This window comes from Clarias gariepinus, chromosome 16 (assembly GCF_024256425.1).
Source record: "Clarias gariepinus isolate MV-2021 ecotype Netherlands chromosome 16, CGAR_prim_01v2, whole genome shotgun sequence".
NCBI classification, from domain to species: Eukaryota; Metazoa; Chordata; class Actinopteri; order Siluriformes; family Clariidae; genus Clarias; species Clarias gariepinus.
Window position 1 is genome coordinate 2,321,459 of NC_071115.1, and position 27,736 is coordinate 2,349,194.

A 27,736-nucleotide genomic window follows, 5' to 3' on the forward strand; every position below is an offset into this window, starting at 1 on the left:
GCCGGGTCAGTATAGTGAAGGACCTACAGCCAGAACATAACAATGGTCTCATTTTTCTTATGTCAGGGACGTGCTGCTTTTTCCTGAAGGTCAACACAGCGAGAATGAGCTTTTTCTCACCGGCCAATCGGCCCTCAACAAGAGCAACAAGAATTACAAACTCAATGATTATATTTTTATTATATAATTATATCTTTTAAATTACTTGTTTTTTTTCCAGGGTAAATTTACATTCGTATTATCCTATTTTGTGTGTGTGTAATTTAGAGAAGTTGTTCAGGTTTAGATCTTGGACACGTGTATAAGCGTCTGTGTGTCTGCTGTACTGTGTATATTCAAGTGAGAAATTTCTTGAACTGTTTTAAACTTTCCTCAGTGAAAGTGGAATTTCCTGTTATATAATTGAACTCTCAGCCTCATGACTCACAAATATAACAGGGACTGATTTATGGTCACACTATCTTGTAGCCCAAATGAGGGCACGTTCCCTGTTGAGACTGGCTCTTCTTTAGGTTCCTTCCTCTTGAGTTTTTCCTTACCATCATTAGGGACAAACTAATAATTATAACTTATATTCTATTTTTTCCTTCTTTTCATAATTTTTATTTCTGTAAAGCCGCTTTATGACTTTTTCCACTTTAATACAAAAAAATATATATTTTATTGAATTGACAGTTTGAATTTGAATTTTGAGAGATCATATTACATTCTGCAGAATAAATCTATTGTCGGATTCTATACAAAGGCTGATCAAAATGCATTTGCTGCATACAGTATCTGAAAATAACCCAGTTATAAGGCAAGTAATTGGCTTGAAGGTGAATAAAACAAAACAAGGTACTTCCTTTTGGGATTCAGTCTCCAATATAAATGGCCTGGAGGAAAAAAAAAAAACCCACAGGGTAGTGGTTGGACCTTAACACAATAGAAAGTGCGTTTGCCAATAAAAAGCACAGATTTGATAATCTTCAGGATGCACAGACAAATATTTGGTTTACTAGTGAATATGGGTGTTAAACTGAACAGAGACGATCAGAGAGATGTGACTGCTGCTGGAATTTGATGAAAAAAAAAATAGAAATGGCTTGATATTTGTTTTGGTGGTAAGTTTATTTTTAGTTTGTTAATATTAATATCTATGTAAATTAGTAAAGTTTAGATAGAAGAGAGAAATATACTTTTAAATCCACACAGTTGAAGCATTTTAGTTGAAATCCAGGTTTATTTGAAATTTCTTTAAATTGTACATTAGTACTTGTTAATGCAACAGAAAATAATATTAAGATTTTTCCTGGAGGAGAAAATTACTACTGTAGCATATTATATATTATACATTATATTAACAAAATAACAAAAAAAATAATTATGGTGATTAAAGCAAATCTTATTTATAAAGCTCTACTTAAGCAGATTAATAAAATATTGGTAGATAATTTCATGTGAGTAATAAATTATTAAAATGAGTAAAGCAGTATACTACAAAAGTGTAGCTTGTTTGTTTGTATTGGGGTTTATTGCCATATCAGCTTCATATCAGCATTACATGCCAGATACATATTAAACATTCAACCAATTTATATAACCAATGTACTGCAATATTAAGTTATAGATATAATGCAAAGGATTTAAAAGGTAGTAAAATAAATAAATAAATAATGAAAAAAACATCAATAAATATTGAATACATAATAATATAAATATATGGCCTTGGCCAGAAGAACAAGATTTTATACAAGGTTCTTTAGATGTACTTTTGTAGGTGTTTTTTTAAAAAGTGTAAAATTACAAAATAAGATCCTGTCAATCCTGAAATATCTTGATATTGGTACTTATATATATTGGTATACATATATATAGAGGTCATAAACTGCTGATTAAAAAAATATCTATCTAATCTAATCCTATCTATCATATGGAAACAATATAATATTATATTTTTAAAATAGGCCAAACTACCAAATTATAAACATATTATATTTACCAAGCATTAAAGTGAGATAAGGCATCCTGGTCCGTGATGTGTCACTCAGTTTGGTGTAAATCTCGGTGTACACTGCTGCTGTGGATCAGAGCAGAGATCAGGTCATCATCAAGGCTTTTTATTTGTGAATCTGAGGAGGTGGAGTTTCCTTTTTAACTTTTACTGTTTGTTAAAAAAAAAGCTAGATTGAAATAACAATAAATAGCTCTTCTAGATCATCACAAACCTCTCTACACTCTCTCTCTCTTTCTCTGTATATAGAAACACATACATATATACACATTAATCAACCATAACATTATGACCACCCTAATATTGTGAACTGAACTGTCAAGGCCCGGACTCCACCCCAACTGTGTTTCTCAAACCACTGGGTGTATGTTGGTCACCAGCAATGTTCGTGTTACGTGGTACTGTAACTTAATTTCTACATCCTACTTTTAAATGTATTATTCTTGACTGCATGGTTCAGTTTTTTGTTTGTTATCCATGCTCTGTTAATTTTATGGCACAATGAGCTTTTAGTGCATTAGAAACTACACTTACTGTAACTAGCAAAAAAGGAAGTAATTTAGCAAAAAAACTGAAATGTTTATTTTTACATTTGCTGTTCAGCGGGGTCATGCATCACATGAGGCAAAAATATCTTCACCTGTTTCCTGTCAATAATTCAAGTTTAAAGAACAGCACAACCCACATTCATTAAAGAAAATAAGTCAAGCCCAAAGAATAGCTAAAATGTCAAAAATAGCGTCCAGGTATCTTACAGATTGTGTGAAATTAAAATGGAAGTTAGAAGGAAAAAAATGTTTAAGATCAATCTGTAATAGCAATAAAAGCAGTTTTTTTGTATCAGTACTGGAGGGATAAATATAATTCGTTCCAATTTATTATAGAACAAATTTATTATGGAAAAAGCAGCACTCTATATAATGTGGTGGCTGAATATTGACCATTAATCCAACACTACCAAAAACAGTGATGATAAAAAACAGCACTCATCTGATCCCAGAACAGCTGAGAAGAATGCTTAGGGTTTGCCAAGTCCCGTGTTAGGAACAGAATCATCTTATTGTGTTCACCTTCTGGAAAATAACCATGATAAATAGTTATTTTTTCCCAACAGGACAAATAGTTCAATAGTTCAATAGTTAAACCATGCTTTACTGTATCATTCACTATCCTTCCTGTTCCAAAGACACCCCAGTCTGACTATCACCCGGTAGCTTTGACCTCAGTTGTAATAAAGTGCTTTGAAAGGCTGGTCAAACCTTTATCACCTCTTTTTAACCGGACACCCTGGAGGCAATACAAAAATAATAAAACTGTCCCTATTGCTCTACTGATAATGCCATCATTTACCTCCTACCCACAGTCCTGAGCCATCTGAACACCAGGAAAGGGAAATTACATTAAAATGATGTTCGTTTTTCTACTCAGCATTTAACACTTGTGTACTGTACCTGAGGCCAAGCCTGTCCCTGTTTTAGTGGATATCCAACTTCCTAACAAGCAGACCACAAGCCGTATGGATGGGCAAAGACGTTTGAGCACCTCCCCTACAGCAGTAGATGCCCACTTAGTGTTGTGGCCTGCTGTCCTCATTGTACACATATGAATGTATGTACAGTAAGACTCCGTCTCCAATTTGACCACCATTATCTTGATATACTCTGCTCTTGGTCCTGACTTGGTCTCAGTCTTGAAAGACACTGGATTTTGGCCATGACAGGTAGAGTGGACTTGACTACAAGGTGCTAAGAAACTGCTGCATCGAAAGCATTCTGAAGGGAAGCATCATAGCTTAGTTTCAAAACAGGACAGAGTAGGATAAGCCGCTTTCCAAAGGGTGGTGTGATACGCGAACCGTACTGTCCATACTCAACTCCTGGACATGCAGCAAGCGGCCAAGGAGATAGCGAAGATAGTGAATGCAAACAATGCATTGGCTTTTACTCCCTGAAGGCCAGAACAAAATAAGGAGGAGCTTCTTCTCACATGCCATTTGGCCCCTTAACCAGGACAACAGCCAGGACTAAAGCTCGAACTTGTTTGCACAACAACCACACCCCTATGTTCTTGGTAATATACACACATTATTACAGATTACTGAATATTTCTGATATTCTATGTCAATTTCACTTCCTCAGCTTGATGTGTAATGCAGAACTAAGATTGCAGTGTGCCCAACTGCGCTGTATTCCAAATGTAATAAGATTGGCGCTGCCACCTACTTGTTATGTCCCGTACATTCTTATTTTTAATATAACAATAAAACAGCCACATTTCTCATGCATGATAAGTTTGTAGTGTTTATACATGATATTAACAAATTATAAGACAATTTGGTCTATTACATTTCTGCTGTGAAAACGTCCAGACCAACTACAAAACAACAACGAAAACTGATAGTCATGTTCCTTTCTAAGGTTAATGGGTTATTTCTCCTCTATCATTTCGATCATTGATCAAAAATCATGAAAATGATAATTTTTTTATTTTAATGATGATTTCACTTATCATTTGTTCTTGATGATTGTCTTATTATTTGTTCATATCATGTGTAAACACCACAAACTTATCATTTCACTTTTTACTTATCTGGATCAATACATAACATATAGCAATATATTTAATATTAAATATTTATATAAATTTTTCATTTTCTGAAGTTAGTATAAGTTTTTTGGCTGATCCTGTATACATACATTTGCCATTGATTAACTTTACATTCAGTAAAGAATGCAATAGATAATTTTGACCTATTTATACTTACTTTTTCGAGATCTTCAACACAAACTCGTTCCGGTTCCGGTATACTATAAACAGCCAAGATCTCTTTTTTTCCTCAAGTAACAAAGAAATTACAAAGTGTTCGTCTGCAAACTGCTCTGTCCTGAATACTTTCCATTGTTGAAAAAGTGACCTCTGACTTTTTAAAAAGTGCTGATTCTAGAGACTCAATTCAGTGAAAGGAGAAAAATTTCCTTGCAGAAACTGTGACATTTTTTCCAGTACAAGATAAGAAGCAGGTCACAGTGATGTTTTAACTTTAAACTGCAGAAAACAAACACAGAAAAAATTATTCACTTGTCATACTATACCTTTCACAGTGATGAACAGGGGTTATGGCTGAGTCCTGGAGATGGATCCACTGATGGAGCAGATGATTGAGAAGCTGTAGCACTTTGTTACTTCTGGTCCACTAGCAGCACTAAAGGAGATATTTCTGCAAATTCACTATAAAACAACAGGCAGAGTTTGTCAGAAACAAATATACCAAAACTTTAAAATACCTTGGCTGGATGTTTTTTAAAACCAACAACACAACCCAAATTGTATGTGCTGATTTTTAATGAATAAACGGACTGAACACTTGAACACGTAAAATGAATGCATTCAAGTTAAGACAATTAAATTTTATTTCATTGGAGAATGTATTTTTTCTGTTTACTTAATCTGCTACAATGTCATAAGAATATACAACCTAACCACAGACACACATACTGTATATGAAATTGCAATAAATATAAAATTAATGTTCAAGTGTTCAAAATACATGTACAAATGAGAAAAGTGCAGGATATAAGAGACTGGATGCTAATTAACTTCCTTCTGCTTAATCCTGATAAGACAAAAGTTCTAGTCATAGGACCGCATACAGCTACACTCAAAAAAATAACTTGTTGAATAAACATAATTAAATCATGCAAAGAATTTTCACATGATTTAATGGCTTTCTTTCAGCATTAAGCTATTTTGTTGGCCCAACTTAATGTTCTTAGGTACAGTCAAATTAATTTTATAATGTTCCTTTAACTTATTAACTACAGCTGCGTCCAACATAATTTAATTTTTACTGTTAACATAAATGAATAGTGTTGATACAACAAATTTTTCAGATGTAAATTAATTTGATCCAAATTAAGTAAATTTAAATTTCAGGCCATGGTCAACAGAAGGTAGGAAGCATAAGACAAATGGGATAGAATGAAGACTTTTATTTTATATTTAATAAAAACCCTGTTTTACACCAGCAGCAACTTACAAATGAGGTCTCAATTTAAAAAGATGTACAAAACATAAAACACCACAAATAAGTATTAATCATAGAAATAAAAATTAAATACCAACAGAAAGGTTTTTTGTACTTTAACTGTACGTTATGACTTTTACAGTAGGCCTTGTTCACATGGGCGTTAAGTTTTTGGATAAAAGAAACTTACTCTGAACGTTATGTTGTGTTTTGTAGCGGCGCTTGATTGACTTCTACATCGGCGTTCGTTTGTCTCTGTCTAACGTCAGCCTGCAGCCCAAATTGTAGTTCGTGTGAACCTGTGGGGGCAGTGTGTCGGGAACTGGATATGAAAGCCCGCCGCTACCGGGTTCACTCTCTGACTGCACAACGTCGGATTAAAGGAAGTTTTTTTTTTGTGGTTTATGAAGAAATGCAATCATTTCAGCGTAATTTTTTCAACAATAATTTTTTTTTATTTTGCCCGCATTTTCCTATGTATAGCATGTAGGATCATGGGATATATCCGGTCCTCCGAAGCGTAAAATAAACATGAAGAAAACGAAGAAAACCTTGCGTTTGTTGGGTTTTGAACACCAACAAAAAGCTGCATGCAACGTTTTTTTAATGCCGTATAAACGCACAGCCAGACAAATGCACGGCACCAAAGCCCGTGTGAACACTCTCATTGACTTCTACATGTAGAAAACACTCGCCACTTGATCCGCGCTCACCGGGCGCTACGAACGCAAGAAAAAGGCTCGATTTTAACGCCCGTGTGAACAGGGCCTTAAATATAACAGTTAGATACAGTTGGTCAGGAAACTCCTAAAGTCAGATGCAGACAGGACACTTTTCACTCAAAAACTGCTGTGAAAAAATACAGAGATAGATTCAATTAAAATTCATGATACTAAATTTAGCAAATGAATAATATTTATACTTTGTTTCTCTCGCTTCACAACGCATGAGAACAGACCGAAACCAGAACCGAACCGCAGATTAAGCACGCGCATATAACCGTCGGTATTTTAAGTGTGATTTAAAATACAAGAAATAGCTTAAACCAAAATAACGTGACTAAACATCGCTAAACAGCAGGTGACATTTATGTTCAGTATTTCGTTTCTATTTAGAAAGATGGGAATTAATTCCTGCTTATCTTTTCCACACGCCCGCCAAACGTTTGTCTTTTCAACAAACTGTTCTCTTCTTGCGATATCTTCTCACGATGTTTGCTTTGATATTTCCGGTTTTCATAGTGACAAGATCTCTTCGGTTTATCTCAACATGATTGAATCTAATACGTGTTAAGTTGTTGAATTTCATGCAAATACAACATCATTTATTCAAGTTCATCTTGGAAACATAAAATTATGTACAAAACAAATTATATTTTAGTACAAGTAATAGGTAGCCAACTTCCTTTTTTGAGTGTACAATATATATTTTGTATTAATTATATTTATGTATTTATTGTTTTGGGCTGTAGACCGAATAATTTGGTTTCCATTATTTCTTATGGGAAAATTCGCTTTGGTTTACGAGTGTTTTGAAATATGAGCCCGCTAATCCAAGGTTGCACTGTAATCCAGGTTTTACTGTATTTATGTTTTGGTTAGTCAGTGATTTTTCTTTTGTTTTGTTTATTACAGTAGGTTAGATTGAATGCCGCGCATATGGTAGAAGGTGTTTTGTTTCATTTTTTTCTTTGCTTTAAGCTCAGCTCCCATCATTAAATGTGCTTTTTAGTCCTTTTTGTATATTTTTTTGTAACTATTATTTCTCTCTCTGTGTGATCTCTTTGTGATCCACTGTAAATATTGAGCCATTGGGTGTGCTTTTTGTGCTTCAATTACTAAAGTTTGCTGAAGCTCATTGCTAGGGTTGAGTTTGCCTCGTTCTTGTTCTTGTTTATTTTCTTATGTTGGCCTTCTATCTCCCCTAGACATCAAGAGCAAGCATAACAACTGCATAGGAAACCATAACAGTGACCAATACAGCCACCATTCTTTTTAATAACAGTATTGTTTTCCTTTACTATAAAGTAAGTAGGGCTCACAAGTTCTTAATAGGGTTTTGGTCAGGTGAGGATGAGGGCCATGTCATTATTCTGTTATCTTTAAGGTTTTCACTGGCTAGCCATGCAGTGAAGTACTTCAATGCATGTGATGGAGCATTGTCCTGCATAAATATTATGGTCTTCTTGAAAGATGCAGACTTTTTACTGTACCACTGCTTGAAGTGTCTTTTAAAAACTCCTTGCATTGGAAGAAATACACATTCAAAACACTGATGCTTGCCTACAAAGCTAAAACAGCCCAGCACCCACTTACCTCTCAGATCTAATTACACCCCTGACCACACCATGTTGCCTTCAATCCTAAAGCACTTCTCGACTGATCCCACCATTTCTCAAAGATTAAGGGAGATGCATATAAACTGTTTTCTGTTGTGCCACCTAGGTGGTGGAATGAACTTACCGTAAACACTTTAAATCTTTTCCTTTAATATTTGGGTTAAATGATAAACTATTTAGGTTAAATGATAACTATTAAATGATAAACAGCCAGCCCAATGTTTATCTGCTTTGCAAACATTAGAGGAAAATCCAAATGCACAGACTGAACTTGATCATGGAGTGAAGATTCAGCACAAGGCACGAGCGCTTTATCTCAAGGTGCGTATGTGCCTGTTGTCTTGCGTATTGTCTTGTGTATTGTCCGATACCTTTTGCTAGTCAGCAAACACTCATGCTTGCACTCATGCATTTTATGTAGATTAAGGTTAATTAGCTTGTTTCATTTATTTATTTATTTACTTAAGTTATTGTTTTATGTAGTACCATGGTTCTGAGGAACTGGGTAAAAACAGGCTAGAGCCCACAGAGTGTCTAATATATCCACAAATGGATATATTAACAAATGGAAAAAGAAAAAAAAAACAGCCACATATGGGCTGCCATATTCATGATGAGTCTAGAAAAGCTTCTCTTGAACTGTAAAGGACGGATCAACCCTATCATTCCAAAAGTGGTATTTTAATGATGGTGGTGGAGAGTGGAGTCTAATATACAAGTGAACATTTTCTCTAAGCAATTTAAAGGAGACATGCTATGCAAAATTCACTTTTTAGTGACTTCACATAGATCTCCAAGTAAAAATGTGGGAAAAAATCCTGCTTTTCAATTTTTTTATAGGTCAAAGCTTAAATAAGACTCCTAGATTTTGCCCCAGTGTGACTTCATATAAGAAGATCCCTTCCCCTGGCTTAAAATTATTTATTATTATAATTTACAACTACTATAACTACACATTATAAAATTTTAAAAGCACTTTCCATCTCTGCCTCTGTCTGTGTTCTGCCATAATACACATCCCTACACATGGCTAACATTTTATAATCAATTAGTAAGGATCTATATTAAAGAAGATATATCACAAGATTTGAAATATGCCTTAGTGTATAAAACATTACTGGTTTTAAGTAGGCCCAGTTCAGACAAAAATTTATCATGACAGTTGTAGATATAAAATCCCTAATTTTCACATAACATACAGATGTTACAACATGCCTACCAAGAGCAATTTATTGCTATAAGCAGCCCTGTTACTGATTAATGTGGCAGTAAGGGGCTACAGATCAGGTAAGGTGAGGCATTGCTTAAGGTCCTGCACATTCCTTGTTTCCTGCCATCCTTAACTATGGGTATGGAGTTTACTCATGCTATCTTGTTTCTCAGTATCTTGCATTTTGCTGAATCAGGGGAACTTGGATGTTTTTGTGATAAAGGGTTTCTGTCCTGCCTTTCACAGCCCAGGCATGTGAATATGGGAAATATTTTCTTTCATGCAGGAAGTGACCAGTACTTGCCAGACTCAGCTTCATTAGTGTTGTTATAGATTTCTTGGCAGTCTACCTGTTCTGGTTCTTTTATTAATCTTGAAAATATTTTTTCCCACTTGCTGTATAGACTGTAGCTCCAGCAGTCAGATGAAACTAAAGTCTTATGTCACTGATCTGATTTTATTGTTTTTTTTGAAAGCGATCAGACCAGATTTTGCTCTGTCACTAGCAGCACAAAACTTACAGCATTGGTTGCTGTGGTAACAATGCCGGATGATCACATACAGCTTGTTATTTCCTCATATAAAAGTTGTCATCCTGTTTCTGTACATTCTGTACCCTCTGGCTGTGCCTATACTGATGCATGTTTCCAAAGTGCTTTCAGACATTGAGATATATCACCTCTACAGGAACCGTTATTCCTAAGCCAGCTGCCCTTTCTGAAAACACAGTTAATTCAAGTTCAAGTAGGCTTTACTGCCACTTCATCCATATACAGTTAGTACACAGTGAAACGACGTTCCTCCAGGACCAAGGTGCTACATGCAACGTAAACTTACAACATAAATTAACAGAGAAGCTAAACTAGGTAACTAAGAGGCCTAGTTAGCTGGCTAGCAGAGATAAGACAGATAGTCCTAACATAAATTACAACATAAATTAACAAAAACTAACTAACTAAGGAAGACTATCTACAGGTTTTACAGACAACAGACAACAAAGTGCACGTGCAAATGTGCAAACGAGCAACAACAAAGAGACAGTGTGACAATTGACATATCAGAACATAAAGAACATAAAATATGGTGTTGAGGTAGTAAACATAGCAGCAGGAATTGAGGAACTACTGCAAAAAGTAATGAATATTGTGCAAAAGAGATAAACCGTGAAGCATTTACAGATTTGTGTGTACGATAGTTTGGTGGTGTAGGTCAGTGTGTCTGCGCTTGTGTTGATTAGTCAGTCCAGTCCCAATGTTTTGATGTATTGATGTTTTGATGTAGTTGAGTTATGCTAAGTGATAATGTTTGTGTGTGTGTGTATGTGTGTGTGTATATCAGTTCAGTCTCTTTTTGTTGAGGAGACGAATGGCTTGTGGAAAAAAGCTGTTGCACAGTCTGGATGTGTGTGCCCGAATGCTTCGGTACCTTTTTCCAGATGGCAGGAGTGCGAAGTGTGTGTGAGAGGGGTGTGTCCGATCAGCCACAATGCTGGTGGCTTTGCGGATGCAGCGTGTGGTGTAGATGTCTTCAATAGAGGGAAGGGAGACCCCGATGATCTTTTCCGCTGTCTTTACTATCCGCTGTAGGGTTTTGCGGTCCGATATGGCACAATTCCCAAACCAGACAGTGATGCAGCCGCTCAGGATGCTCTCGATAGTCCTTCTATAGAAGGTCGTCAGGATCGGTGGTGGAAGCTGGGCCTTTCTCAGTCTTCTCAGAAAGAAGAGACGCTGTTGGGCTTTCTTGTGCAGGGAGCTGGTGTTGAGGGACCAGTTGAGGTCCTTCTCCAGGTGGACACCCAGGAACTTTGGTGTTTTCGACAATCTCCACAGAGGAGCCGTTGATGCTTAGCGGAAAATGGTCGCCTCGTGTCCTCCTGAAGTCAACAACCATCTCCTTTGTCTTGTCAACATTCAGAGACAGGTTGTTGTTGTTGTTATACCAGTCCGTTAGCCTCTGCACGCTGACTCGTCGTTCTGGCTAATGAGACCCACCACGGTCGTGTCATCAACGAACTTAATGATGTGATTCGAACTGTGTGTTGCTACACAGTCGTGAGTCAGCAGTGTGAACAGCAGGGGACTGAGCACACAGCCTTGAGAGGCCCCATAATGCTCAGTGTGGTGGTGCTGGAGGTGCAGTTCCCGATCCGTACTGACTGAGGCCTTCCGGTCAGAAAGCCTAAGATCCAGTTGCAGAGGGAGGTGTTCAGGCCCAACAGGCTCAACTTCCCGATCAGTTGTTGGGGAATGATAGTGTTGAATGCTGAGCTGAAATCTATGTACAGCATTCGAACGTGTGTGTCCTTCTTGTCCAAGTGTGTGAGGGCAAGATGGAGTGTAGTGGAGATGGCATCGTCCGTTGAGCGGTTAGGACGGTACGCAAATTGCAGTGGGTCCAGTGAGGGGGGCAGCAGGGTCTTGATGTGTCTCATGACGAGCCGCTCGAAGCACTTTATGATGGTGGATGTAAGTGCAACGGGACGGTAGTCATTGAGACAGGACACAGTAGACTTCTTGGGCATGGGGACGATGGTGGTGGCTTTGAAGCACGTGGGAACGATGGCGCTGCTCAGAGAGATGTTGAAAATGTCGGTAAGAACATCTGCCAGCTGTTCAGCACATTCTCTGAGCACTCTGCCTGGGATGTTGTCTGGTCCAGCAGCTTTACGTGGGTTGACTCAGCGTAGAGTTTTCCTCACCTCAGCTGTAGTGAGACACAGCACCTGGTCATTCGGAGAAGGGGTGGTCTTCCTCACCGCCACGTCGTTCTGTCTGTCGAACCGAGCGTAGAAGTTGTTCAGCGCATCTGGGAGGGAGCCGTCACTGTTACAGGCAGGTGATGTTGTCCTGTAGTGAGTGATGGCTTGTAAGCCCTGCCACATGCGCCGTGTGTCGCTGCTGTCTATAAAGTGGTTGTGGATTCTCTGGGCGTGTGCGCGCTTCGCCTCTCTGATGGCCCGAGAAAGTTTGGCCCTTGCTCTTCTAAGGGCCACCTTGTCTCCCGCTCTGAAGGCAGAGTCTCGGGTCCTCAGAAGTGCACGCACCCCGCAGTAATCCATGGTTTCTGATTGGAACGTGAGATGATGTTCTTGGAGACAATGACATCATCGGTGCACTTGTTAATGTAGCTGGTCACTGATGATGTGTACTCCTCCAAGTCAGTGAAGTCAACGTAAGTTGTAGCCTCCCTAGACATGTTTCAGTCAGTGTTCTTGAAACAGTCCTGAAGAGCAGAGATGGCTCCTGCTGGCCAGGTTTTCACTTGGTTCAGAACCGGTTTTGAACGCCTGACGAGTGGTCTGTATGCTGGAATTAGCATAACAGAGATGTGGTCTGAGGGGGCGGGGCTCTTCCCGATATGCGCCGGGGATGTTTGTGTATACAAGATCCAGCGTGTTTTCCCCTCTCGTTGCAAAGTCCACATACTGATGGAATCTAGGAAGCACTGACTTGAGATTTGCATGGTTGAAATCTCCAGCAACAATAAACAGTCCATCCGGGTGTGTATTTTGCAGTTCACTGATCTTTGTATACAGTTCCCTTAGCATTAGCGCTAGGTGGAATGGACACTCTGATAATGAAAACAGTGGTGAATTCCCGTGGTAAATAAAAAGGTCTGCATCTAAAAGTCACAAACTCCACTAGCAATGAGCAATAACTAGAAACTAGCACAGAGTTCTTGCACCATTTCGTGTTGATGTAAACACATAAGCTGCCACTGCGAGTCGTACCGCACAGAGCTGCATTTCTGTCGGCGCGAAACGAGGCTAGTCCGTCTAGCTGAATAGCGGCGTTCGGTACTCTGTGGCTGAGCCATGTTTCAAAAACTAAGACACAGCAGTCTCTAACCTCACGCTGTGTAGCCTGCTGTAGTCGGATGTAGTCCAGTTTATTGTCCAGGGAGCAGACGTTGGACAGACTCCCGCCCGCTTGCCACGCCTCCGCTTCCTCGCTCACCGCTTCCGATGTCCCCTTCTTCGTCTGCCGGCAGTAAGCAACGCCGAGGCCTAAAGCATAGCAACTTAACTACGAAAATATAACTTTTACTTTCATCTGCATTTCTCCTATCACCTTATTTCTTGTTTTGCATTGCTCTCCAAAGATCCGTGTCCCATACCACATGATTGGGTGCACCTACTGTATATGGACAGTATGAGATCTGACTTGAGTGGGCAGAGCATCCAGACTCAGACAAATCATTAGGACTCTGATCTAACTTGATTTTAAACAATCTCTGGATGTGGTTTGTAGCAGATTTTCCAAAATCAGATTCAATGTTTTTCATTTTTTACTGTTTAGACTACGTGGAAGCAATCTGTTTCTAAAATGATTTCAATATTGGCATGCAAAATATCTGATTTGGACTGGGTGTCGAACTAAGGCCTTGGAATGTCATACAGAAACACTTAACTTGAACAGCCTCATTGATAATAGGTGTGTGATAATTAAATTTGTAACCAGGTTACTGAATGTTTTTTTTTCTGTGCATATCCAGAGCTACATTTGAGCAGTTAAAAAGGTTAAAGGCTTTGCTCAAGGGCCAAACAGTGGTGGTGCTGAGGTTTGAACCTGCGACCGATAATATAATAATTAAAAAGTTATATTGCAAAAAAAGGTGAGAGAATAATATAGCAAAGTATAAATTTTTTCTACTATATTTGTCATGATTGGGGTGTTGTGGCAGGTGTTGAACGCCGTGGGCGGAAGGAGCAGGCATAGAGGCAGAGGGGTGGTGTTAACCAAAAAAGAGTTTTTTAATAAAGGTTACACAAAGTATAAATAAAGAGACAAACAAAGGAACAAACAAACTCAAACCATACTTAACTTTGTGCTAACAGGGGCTCTCTGGCGAGACACAGGCAGGAGGAGACACGAAACACGTCCTGTGGCGAGACACAGGCAGGAGGAGACACGAAACACGTCCTGTGGCGAGACACAGGCAGGAGGAGACACGAAACACGCCCTGTGGCGAGACACAGGCAGGAGGAGACACGAAACACGCCCTGTGGCGAGACACAGGCAGGAGGAGACACGAAACACGCCCTGTGGCGAGACACAGGCAAAGGGAGACACGTAACACGTCCTGGGGTGAGACACAGGCAGGGGGACAAACACCTAACAGGACACAAACGAGGGGTGGAGCTGAAACTGGACACTAGAGAGGAACGGGAGACACTAGAGAGGAACGGGAGACACTAGAGAGGAACGGGAGACACTAGAGAGGAACGGGAGACACTAGAGAGGAACGGGAGACACTAGAGAGGAACGGGAGACACTAGAGAGGAACGGGAGACACTAGAGACTAGAGAGGGACGGGACGAGGGCTAAAGACATGGCAATCAGCTAGGCATGGCTTTTAGCTAAACATGGTTAAGCTAAGCTTAACCATGGCAGTCAGCTACACATACACCTAGCTAAGCATGTCTTTAGCCCCAACATGCACTAAGCTACACTTACCTAATAGCTTAAACACACTAGGGAATAGGGGCACAGAAACACAGACAAGGGATACCCAGTGGCTAGGCTAGGGGACACTCAAAGGCTAGGCTAGGGGACACTCAAAGGCTAGGCTAGGGGACACTCAAAGGCTAGGCTAGGGGACACTCAAAGGCTAGGCTCACTGGGCAACTAGGGAGGTAGGAAACACAGGACAGCTAGAGACACAGAGGGGCTATGGATAGAAGCATGCAAGTACTGTAACTGTACTATAACTCAACATAGAATTTAGCTAATCATGCTCCTAGCCACACACACACCTAACTGCTTACCTGCTCTAGCTAACCACAAGAACACAGGAGGACAGGACTGAATCAGCTCCACAAACACAGACACACAAAACATACACAGAGACATTGCCAATAAGAGAGTCCAAGTCAACACAACTAAAATCAAAGTACAAATTAAACAGATAACAAAACAAACCAAAATGCCCACATAACTGACAGTGGTATTACCAAAAATGCTCGACCCAGTTTCCCAGTCTAAACAGCTATTTATAGATTGATTGATGGCTACCTCGGTTCAGGTGTGCACTGCATCACCTGACCGAGGTGCCTGCTGGGAAACTGAGTCGGCCAACAAAAACCACAAAATAAAAACAGTGACCTCTAGTGGAGGACCCTTACAGTACCCCCCCCCCCTTAAACCGCTCCTCCGGAGCGCTATTGGTGGTCCCAAGGCACCTCCCTGGTGTCCCTTCACCCGACCACGACGGGCTAGCTTCCGTAGTCAACTGTGTGGCGGAGGCAGCACCGGATCGCTGTTGTAGGCCGGGCGGAGGGGGCAGCACTGTATTGCTCTGAGAAGTAGAGCCCCTGAAGACAGTGCTGTGTTGTCCCCCAATCCGGGCGGCCGATGCAGTACTGGCTTTTCCTCCGCCGTGCAGCGGTGGGTGCCCGACATCGAAGCCGGGTGCTGGACGCTGTGCTGGGGTGTCGCTCCGAAGGCAGCGAGCCTTGAATAAGGGCTACTGGACGAAGGTGGGGACCTCCACATGAGGCCTGCTGGTGTTGCTGGGACCTCCTCGAGGCGCTCGGCGGCTGCTGCTGCTGGGACCTCCTCGTGAGGCGCTCGGCGGCTGCTGCTGCAGCGGTGGCCTCCACGTGAGGCGCGAAGGGTGCTGCAGCGGTGGCCTCCACGTGAGGCGCGAAGGGTGCTGCAGCGGTGGCCTCCACGTGAGGCGCGAAGGGTGCTGCAGCGGTGGCCTCCACGTGAGGCGCGAAGGGTGCTGCAGCGGTGGCCTCCACGTGAGGCGCGAAGGGTGCTGCAGCGGTGGCCTCCACGTGAGGCGCGAAGGGTGCTGCAGCGGTGGCCTCCACGTGAGGCGCGAAGGGTGCTGCAGCGGTGGCCTCCACGTGAGGCGCGAAGGGTGCTGCAGCGGTGGCCTCCACGTGAGGCGCGAAGGGTGCTGCAGCGGTGGCCTCCACGTGAGGCGCGAAGGGTGCTGCAGCGGTGGCCTCCACGTGAGGCGCGAAGGGTGCTGCAGCGGTGGCCTCCACGTGAGGCGCGAAGGGTGCTGCAGCGGTGGCCTCCACGTGAGGCGCGAAGGGTGCTGCAGCGGTGGCCTCCACGTGAGGCGCGAAGGGTGCTGCAGCGGTGGCCTCCACGTGAGGCGCGAAGGGTGCTGCAGCGGTGGCCTCCACGTGAGGCGCGAAGGGTGCTGCAGCGGTGGCCTCCACGTGAGGCGCGAAGGGTGCTGCAGCGGTGGCCTCCACGTGAGGCGCGAAGGGTGCTGCAGCGGTGGCCTCCACGTGAGGCGCGAAGGGTGCTGCAGCGGTGGCCTCCACGTGAGGCGCGAAGGGTGCTGCAGCGGTGGCCTCCACGTGAGGCGCGAAGGGTGCTGCAGCGGTGGCCTCCACGTGAGGCGCGAAGGGTGCTGCAGCGGTGGCCTCCACGTGAGGCTGCCGCTTTAAAGTCCCAGCCCCCTCTGCTATGCCTTGGTGGGTCGAGCATTCTGTCATGATTGGGGTGTTGTGGCAGGTGTTGAACGCCGTGGGCGGAAGGAGCAGGCATAGAGGCAAAGGGGTGGTGTTAACCAAAAAAAAGAGTCTTTTAATAAAGGTTACACAAAGTATAAATAAAGAGACAAACAAAGGAACAAACAAACTCAAACCATACTTAACTTTGTGCTAACAGGGGCTCTCTGGCGAGACACAGGCAGGAGGAGACACAAAACACGTCCTGTGGCGAGCCACAGGCAGGAGGAGACACAAAACACGTCCTGTGGCGAGACACAGGCAGGAGGAGACACAAAACACGTCCTGTGGCGAGACACAGGCAAAGGGAGACACGAAACACGCCCTGTGGCGAGACACAGGCAAAGGGAGACACGTAACACGTCCTGGGGCGAGACACAGGCAGGGGGACAAACACCTAACAGGACACAAACGAGGCGTGGAGCTGAAACTGGACACTAGAGAGGAACGGGAGACACTAGAGAGAAACGGGAGACACTAGAGAGGAACGGGAGACACTAGAGAGGAACGGGAGACACTAGAGAGGAACGGGAGACACTAGAGACTAGAGACGGGAGACCAAGAGAGGGACGGGACGTGGGCTAAAGACATGGCAATCAGCTAGGCATGGCTTTTAGCTAAACATGGTTAAGCTAAGCTTAACCATGGCAGTCAGCTACACATACACCTAGCTAAGCATGTCTTTAGCCCCAACATGCACTAAGCTACACTTACCTAATAGCTTAAACACACTAGGGAATAGGGGCACAGAAACACAGACAAGGGATACCCAGTGGCTAGGCTAGGGGACACTCAAAGGCTAGGCTAGGGGACACTCAAAGGCTAGGCTAGGGGACACTCAAAGGCTAGGCTAGGGGACACTCAAAGGCTAGGCTAGGGGACACTCAAAGGCTAGGCTAGGGGACACTCAAAGGCTAGGCTCACTGGGCAACTAGGGAGGTAGGAAACACAGGACAGCTAGAGACACAGAGGGGCTATGGCTAGAAGCATGCTAGTACTGTAACTGTACTATAACTCAACATAGAATTTAGCTAATCATGCTCCTAGCCACACACACACCTAACTGCTTACCTGCTCTAGCTAACCACAAGAACACAGGAGGACAGGACTGAATCAGCTCCACAAACACAGACACACAAAACATACACAGAGACATTGCCAAATAAGAGAGCCCAAGTTAACACAACTAAAATCAAAGTACAAATTAAACAGATAACAAAACAAACCAAAATGCCCACATAACTGACAGTGGTATTACCAAAAATGCTCGACCCAGTTTCCCAGTCTAAACAGCTATTTATAGATTGATTGATGGCTACCTCGGTTCAGGTGTGCACTGCATCACCTGACCGAGGTGCCTGCTGGGAAACTGAGTCGGCCAACAAAAACCACAAAATAAAAACAGTGACCTCTAGTGGAGGCCCCTTACAATATTTAACGTACACACCCAGCATTCATTCATTCATTCACTTACTTATCTTTAATAACTGCTTTACACTGAATAATAATAATTGCATATTACTACTGCTACTATTTATAATAACTATTATCACATTTCTATAATAAATAAATATTCATATACTTATTTGTCAATTTTTTTCATTACAACAGTCCATTAAATCTCAATGTAATATTCATAAGATTGATAAAATATTGCAGAATGATAGGAATATAGATTGGTAAAAAGTTGCTCAATAAACAATATATAATTGTAATTCTAAATTACACCCTGCAAATAAGTTTCAATGAAAACCATTTAAAAAAATCTAAATTAAATTTTTACAAAAGATTGACTTATCTACATTTTGCATTCTATATTTAAATCTTTTCTATTTTTCACTTGTCATTATTTTACGTAAAACCCTGACTATTATACTAAAATGAATACAAAATAATACATTTTTATGTACTCTCTAAACTATTGTAATGCCAATTATTAGTATGATAACTAATAAAAAGAAATTAATAAAAATTAAAGCTTTAATATAGTTTAACTGTAAAGACTGATGAGTAAACAACATTTTTTCTGAAGTCTGCGTAATTTATAATTCTATAATTAAAATTGGTGACATTCGCTTAGTTCTCTACACCATACTGCACAATTTGCATAAATATCCCCATCATCATAGTCATTGTCCATGGCATGTCTTAGCTCATTAGCGTCACCATTAATGTAGTCATTATCTGAGTCCTTTGAATTCTCCTTATGTTAACGAATAGTTTCTGTTTTCATAATTGGCTTTATTATCTGTACTATTTCTCCTTGGGGACTCTCATGTAAGGTGTCAAGAACTAACCTTAGGTGACCATAAGACGTAGCTTTAGCGGTTAGCCCTTTGTTGCGTGAATGGTAAACCCAAACGCGGAAGAACACAAATAGGCAGGATAACACGCTGTTTAATCTAAGGACTCTCACAAATGGGGAGCAAGGGAAAGACACAATCTAACCCATGTCCTATAAACACACACTCAATCAGAAAGCAAGGCCAGGAAAGTGAGTACTCACGATTTGACGAACAATTCCGACGTGGCATGGGCAAAACTCAATGACTGAGCGATGTACTGTGGTTTGTTTACTCCTTTTACGCTTCCTGGTTCGTGACCGCATTACTTCCGGGTCCTAGTGCCGGTCGCAGACCGAGTGTGCATGACATAAGGTTCCTGCAACTACAAATTAATTGTGTCAAAATACACACAACCAATATAACCAGAATAATAGTAATAAATAAAGTTATAAATACATCTCCTGTCTGTTGTGTTGAAAAAAATTATCATCAAGAGAAAATAATCATCATTATCGTCAGGTAAATCTCTTCTTTTTTATTTTGGCCCATTTTGCCTGAGGAGAAAAAGCTGCCTAATAATTACACACAGCTTGACATAGGGTGTTGATCTCCTAAGGTCAGAAGGATCAATCCAATAGATGGCATACAGAGCTAGAGTGTCTGCCTGGTCTGTCTTAAGTTGCTGGGACTGTCAAAGGATGTTAGGAGAACAACAGGCTCCAGGTTTACTGTCATAAAATTCAAGGTTGAGAAAATGAGGTTCATGTCAAACTGGGTGTGCCATGGATGAAGGAAGGGTTATGAGCAGATGCCGCAGCTGAAGAAAACATCAGATTCACCTGGTGCAGACTTTGCTGATAAGTGCCCAGCTTGGTGATGGGCTGAATGAACTGGTCTATATCTGCAGGAATGTTTGTGTCACAGTACACTATTCCATGAAAAACTGGCAGAGGTGGTGGTATGGTTGTGCTGTTGTCTAAGAGATGGTATCAGTTTTTCATAATTTGATTTTTCATTTTAAGGTAGCCTCTCTCATTGACCTTGACAAATTGGACATGTGTCTTTGTCTTTTTCCTTCTGATAACACTCCTCTCACACTGTTCTCAAAATTTTTAACCTACCCTCTGACAAACTCCAGTCCTTCTTTCTGCTTCCTCTTCTTAACTTATTCTCATTAACGTTAAGCAGCTGCCTACCTATACACAAGAGACGGAATTCCCTTGACCTGGATTTCTGCCACCTTTCCCCAGACACAGATATCACTACTATCCATAAATCTGACCATTACATGGTAACCTTCACCGTCACCCTTTCTATCCTTCCTAAAGCCAATTACCAACATTTCTCATTTATCCGCAGAAACCTTTACTTTATTTCCCCTTCCCCTGTGTCTTCCTGAATCCTATTATCCTTCCCAGACCCAGACTCCATTTCCATTATACCACTGGAGAGGCCAATAGCATCTCTCACCCAGTGTAGTGGCGGCCGCCCCCCTGGTTACAGCCCCAAAACATGTAAAAGCTGCTCTGACTTACACCACTGGCTGATGCGTTGGACGTAAATTTGAAGAGCACGTACTGAACACAGTAACTCTCTCCTGCTCCGAAGCTGTAAAAGGCGGTGGACAGAAGGCTTCAAAAACAATAGGGTACATGTTAAGAATGGAACTTTCAGAAGATAGTTCAGTGAGGATGCAAAATGGCCCTGACTAGCCCAGGGGCAAAGTCTAGGCAGGATGGGGAGACTGAGAGATTTCCAATCCTCTCAGGGAGGTAACGGCCCTTAGAAAAAAACATCTTAAAGGTCAGAAACCTGAGTCGCTGACTCTAGTGGTTAAAAAAAGGGTGTCAATTGGCTTCTCGAGCACGATAGATAAAACCCACATAAGGGACCGCAAAAGAAGGGTGCTTAACACAGCAGAACCTCCTCAACCTACCTCGGAGCTGTCAGCTGCTCAGGTAGCTCTACTAGCCACTGTGGTGGACTCCGGAAAGTCCCAGAACCAGGGGGTCTCCTTCGAACACCACCAGGGGGGCTACACCGTAGAGTCCATAGGAAGAAAGGAGGAGCACTCCAACTGGTGATCCCATCATTAAAGGTCCTCTCCTTACATGCCGGAAGCTGGGGGGGGGGGGGTCTATGTAGCGCAGCCAGATAAGGGGTTAGTTTATTTAGGTAAATATAAAGTGGTAAATAAAAAGTAAAACCACCAGGCCTTTTTAACCTACCCTAAACGGTTATTTTGTTCCCCAAAAAGGCTGTTTTGGTTCCGGGGTTAAGCTCTCGCGCTCTCCAATTTAAACACCTACATTTACATATTTTTGTATACTTGAAGCTCTTCTAATAACATTGAACGTCTATAGTGCGATTTTTCTATAATTTTGGTCAGCATTTATTAATTTACAAAAACCTTAGTAACAATAAGTGCGAATGAACTCCTAACTAACTTCTGCGCCATTACCCCGGTGAAAAGGTTTACCGTACGAATTACAGTAGCGCTAATCGATAGACTCTACTATCGATTTGTGCTATGGTAGCATTTTTAGACAAGGCAGCAAAAATCGACAGAACACCGGAACCGGCATAATACTCGGGGTGGAGAGATGAGACAGCGCGCTGCATTGTTGGATGAGAGAGAGCGTTTGTTTGGATTTACCGTGGATTAATTTTTATAGGACTCACAACAATACCCATCTCATTCCGTTTTCTCGTGCTCCCAGATTTACCATCTTAAACTGGTGAGACCGAGCCATCTCTCCTGTTCACCATTACACACACAACAATAACACGGACTTGGACTTTCATACATACACACTCACACACACGCATACATTTCTTATTTGTTTATAGTTATATATATTTTGTATATATTGGTTTTCGGTGCACCTTATTTGTTTGTTTGTCTTTTTTACTTTAATACACTTTGGGTTTGTTTAGTAGTTGTTGTCGTGTGTCTTTCCTTGCGCCGCGAAGATTGCGCAACACCGGAAGTATGTAATATTAGCCTGTATTTAGATTCAAGACCCCGTATTAATGTAATTAGCTTAAAAATAAAACCTGAGCGTTACATGTTAATTGGTCATTTTTCAGGCTGATAAGAGTTATGTGAAAATGAACTTCTCGTCTGTGGCAGAGGTAGGTTTTGGTCTCGCCCTTCTGGGACGGCCTTCATGAGAGCCAGTTTCATTATGGTGCTTGACGGATTTTGCAAATGCACTTGACAATACTGTTCTTGCAAGAACTATTACAGAAAGGCTGACCTCTGTGTCTTAAAATAACAACTAACTGTAGTTTTTGTTGTTGTTACGTAATTACCTAATTCCATATGTGTTATTTTATAGTTTTGAAATCCTCAGTATTGTTGTAGAATGTAGAAGATAAATCACTTAACAAAAAAAAAAGAAATTTGCAAGTAACCCCAAACTTTTAAACGATATATATATATATATATATATATATATATATATATATATATATATATATATATCACACACACACACAGATTGCCTTTTTCTTCTCTAAAATATTAGTATTTATTTTTCTCTTACATTTTGTTGATAAACAAAAAAAGTAAAAAACAAACAAACATGGTAAATGAAATATCTGAATAGCCTTTTACTTTTACTATAAAACAAATAATGAGATAATTAAACCAAATTATCTATAAAGTATAGATAAAATTAATACAGACAATGTACTATGTGCATTTTTATAATAAAAAAGATACAAGCAACTCATGCTCATTTATTTATTCATTCATTTTCACCAACAAAGGTGCAAATAATTTATTTAAAAAAAACATGCAATAATCATTTTTAACTAACATTTTAAGAAAATACGATATAAGAAATAGTTTTAGTAAAAATACACAAAATTCCAATAAGATAATCAACGTATAAAATATTGTAGAAAAGATATGAAAGAATATACTGTATGTGCAATAACAATTTCGACCCTTGCGCGCAGGTGGCACCACAGACACACACAGACACAAGGCGAGATCTTCTGGCGGTGGTGGGCAGGGTGGCAGACTGAAGGACGCAGAGGTAGCGCTCCTGCACTCTTCCATGACGACGACCTCTTCCGCTGAATGCGAGCTAAGACCAGCCCTTCCTAGCTTTCTCTGGGTGCGGCTGTGGGTGGGAGTCTCTCCTGGAGAGCTGGCCGGCTTTCCCTGTTCAGATCTGGGACCTTAACGCAGTCCTCTTTGCAGGAAAGCCGCACAACCGACGGCTGTACAGGAAAAATTTACTTTTTTTCCTGTAAGACCTTGTCTCATGTTCGTGTGTTTGTGGTGCCACACGTTCACAAGGGTCGAACCAGTTACAGTACATAAATTAAACATGCTTAATTAATAACATTTAAAAAATCTAAATTCTAAACAAAACAAAAGTTTCATAAATAAAAAAAATTACATTTAAATAAACATTTCTAAAGATTTCCTAATTTAGATAAAAGATATCAACAGATTAAATGAGATGTTTTTCACGTGTCATCATTTTATGCAAACTATGGATTCTAAACTACAGTGGAACCTCAGATTACGAGCATAATTCGTTCCAGAAGTGGCTCGTATTCCAAAACACTTGTAAGCCAAATTTAATTTTCCCATAAGAAATAATGGAAACTTAAATTATTTGTTCTACAGCCCAAAAAAATAAATACATAAAAATAATTAATATAAAATATTAAGTAAAAATAAAACAAATGAACCTACACTTTACCTTTCAAAAAAGTAAAAAATAAATCCCGGCAGATAAGTGTTTCCCTTTGTGCATGTGTATGTTTGTGTGTGTGAGTGTGTGTGTGAGGCTAGAGTAAGTGGAGACACACATTAACAGAAAGACTGTTGTTCTCCTCTAAATTATTAAAGCTTCTCCGCTTTTTTTTAAATGTTGCTCATGACAGCGTAACAGCTTGTTAATTTATGCTCGTGTAATGATGAGATGGACAAACTGGTCGATGCCCGTTCTTTTATTTTCTGCATTGTCAGGTTATAGTACAAACTTTCGGGTGGATCCTGCACATAAATCCAACTAAAAAAAACTACTGAAGAACAAAACTCAGGCTCTATATCCTAACTTACATCTCGCATTCGCGTTCACACACACCGGACTGCATTACCCACAATGCATCTCCCGCACTGGACTACACTTCCGTAAACAGAGGTCATAAATCAACGTCTCTCTCCCGCTACCCTGTTTTATCTGAAAATAGCAATAAACATCGCTAATGACACTCATGTGAGCGCAAACTAACAGAATCACTGCTGTAAAGTAAAACAAACAAACAAATGACGAGCACCTCACCTCTGAAAAGATCTGCGACAGAGTTTCTTCGGGGAGCAGAGTGTGTGTCTCTCGCCTTCATTTCTGTGCACGTGTGTGTGTTTGTAAATGGGGGTTACACACACACACACACACACACACACACACATAGCCGGCACAGTGCCAAATTACACACACACAGCGATGAGAAAGAAAATAGATTTTTAACCTCTGTATTTAGAATTTCTTTTACTTTACTCGCGCGTACACATGTGTTATAAGAAACAGTACACGCGCTGTACACACACGCTTCCGAAATCAAAATAAAATGTTTTACACACACACACGGGGTCACAGTGTTATAGTAAACAGTACACGAGTGCATGGATGTTGATTATACTAGTAAGAGACGAGCACTAAGACACAGCAGGGTAAACGATTTCACGGCACAAGAGAGAGAAAAACCGTTGGCTCAGTTGTGACCATGAGGCGCTCGGCATCAAAACAAGTAGCGCATGCGTGATACATGATACTCGGTACTCGTTAACCAAGACTTGTTCGTTTTTCAAGTCAAAATTTATTAAAAATCTTTGCTTGTCTTGCGGAACACTTGTAAACCGCGTTACTCGTAATCTGAGGTTCCACTGTATTGTACATTCAATTAGTAGTATGATAAGTTTGTATGAAACCAATGATAAGATAAAAAAAATAAAGGCTTTAATATAGTTACTACTAAAAAAGACTAAAGAATAAAGAACAGAAATGCTTCTGAAATCCATGTAATTTAATTAAACTATAATTGATAATGATATTACTCAAAAAATGGAAAACCTACCAATTTAACCATGTTATTGTTTCTGAGCTCTTGATATTGGATAATGGTTTAGTTCTCTACACTACACTGCATAGTTTGCATAAATTCCATCGCCCTCATAGTCATTGTCCACTGCATATCTTTTTATATTGGCATCAAGATTAATGTAGTCATTATCCGAGTCGTCTGAATCCTTCCTCTGTTGGTGAATGGTTTCGGCGTTTTCATAATCAGCTTCGTCATCTGTCTCAGATTCTCCTTGGGGATCCTCGTGTTTGGTTCTGCCACCTATAAATAAATTGTATCACAATATACACAACCTTGTTGATTATTGTTTTCTGTAGAGAAATAAATTGTACATATATAACATCCTAAATGTTTTAGTCAATTTGTCATTAATTAAATTTTTATTTAGGAAAGATTGTAATAGATAATTTTTTTTATTTATAAATAATACCAGTCACAGAAGCACTTTTAGTAGGAAAACACATCCAATACCATTATCTTAAACAACACTTTGTCTACATAGTAATTGATTTAAAATTGTTCTAAATTACCTCTGAACCCCGTGTTGTTCTGTTCATGACTAACATGAGCTACAAAACTAACTGGTTACAGCTACATCACAGTAATATTCAGCACAATCAGTCTGACCTTAAGGGTGATAAATTAATTGTATAGCAACTATTACTATAGCTTTAGCTTAAAGTTAAGAGAAAAAAGCTCAAACACCTCTGTTCTAAAGAGTTTCTATTGTTGAAGTGGTAGCTGTACCCCAGACATTTAAAAGTGTTCACACTGGAGACTTTTACCATATCTGTGGCGTGTCCCCTGTACAGGTCTCTGTTAAGGTTGTTACTACAGAATCAATGCAACAATGATAAAATGAAACATATGATATTTGTGTCTGCACTGCTGAAAGAAACGCTGTTAAAGAAAATTACTCAGCTGTAAAAATCCAACAGTCCTGTGGTTTAAAACAAAATTACATTAGTTCCATTTCGCAGGGATTTTTTTTAACAATACATTTTTTAAATGATTTTTTTTAAACTCACATTGTGTATCCTTAATTTTATCCTCTTGATAGTTTTGTCTTTTCTGTGTCTTCACAAAGTAAATGATGACTGCCACTAAGATGAGAAGCAGTCCTGCTGTCACTCCAACACCAATGTAAGGAGCCAGAGATGCTGAGAGAGAAATCTCATTATCACCATCATCATCATCATCATCGTCATCGTCATCATTATTATTACGCTTTGTAAAATGTAAACTGCAAAACCCACACACAAAACAGAAGAAACATATTTCCTATACCTTTCACAGTGATGAACAGGGGATCAGTAGCAGTGGAATTAAAGGAGCGTGAAGACACTTTAACTTCATAAGTACAGCTGTAGTTTCCCTGATGTACAAAATCTGCCTCAGGAAAGAGGAATAGAGCTAAATGATTAACAGCTGACTGAGTCCTGATGATGTTGGATCCACTGAGTGCCAAGTGGAAGGAACCTCCTGGATACTGAGGTTCAGTGGAGCAGATGATGGAGAAGCTATAGCCCCTTGTTACTTCAAGTCTATCAGCATCACTGAAGGAGATACTGGGCTGCTGCAAGTTCACTGGAAAACAAGAGGCATAGTTTGCCAGGAACTTAAAAACTTAAAAAGGGGTCAATGTAAATCATATTGGTAATGATGAAAGTAACAGTACAACAACTGTACAAATCAGAGTACAAACAGAGCTGCTAATATTATTTTATTCTGACAAAAAAATCCAGAAAATGTCTCTTACCCACAGTAATGGTAATGGAGCTGCTCCTGGATGATATGGAGTTACTTTCCCTGTATGTGTAGTCACAGGTGTACTGGCCCTGATGTGATTCATCTACAGTCAGAGTAAATGTTGTTGTAGTCTCTGCAGTTTGCTTCTTTATTAATGTCCCATTTTTATACAAACTGAAGTCTACAGAGATGCATGTTGTGCTGGGTGTGGAACATCTGAACTGAAGGACTTCTCCAGGTGAGACCACAGAGTTTGGGGAGATCCGGGTCAGTGTGGGACTCTGCAAATCTTATGATATACAAAATTATTACATATAATTACATATTTTATTATTAATTTGAGTGGTTTTCTTATTCCCCAACAAAAATAAATAACAACTTGAGCACTCAACTCCAGCATCTTCATGTTGTTCACAGTTCTCATTTCCAAATCCTCTGTGTGAGCACTGATCTACAGATGTGGCCATTAAGACTGCGTTTGTTTTTCCGCGAGATGCCGCAATTTAGCGCGCGGCGTGCTGCGACTTGCCGTAAGCAACATTCGGGAATTTA

The 27,736-nt window shown here is 40.5% G+C and overlaps 1 pseudogene; it reads right to left on the reverse strand.

The window, feature by feature from the left end:
* The window catches only part of LOC128544917 (deleted in malignant brain tumors 1 protein-like), a 99,030-nt pseudogene that overhangs the window by 45,556 nt on the left and 25,738 nt on the right, over positions 1-27,736 (reverse strand).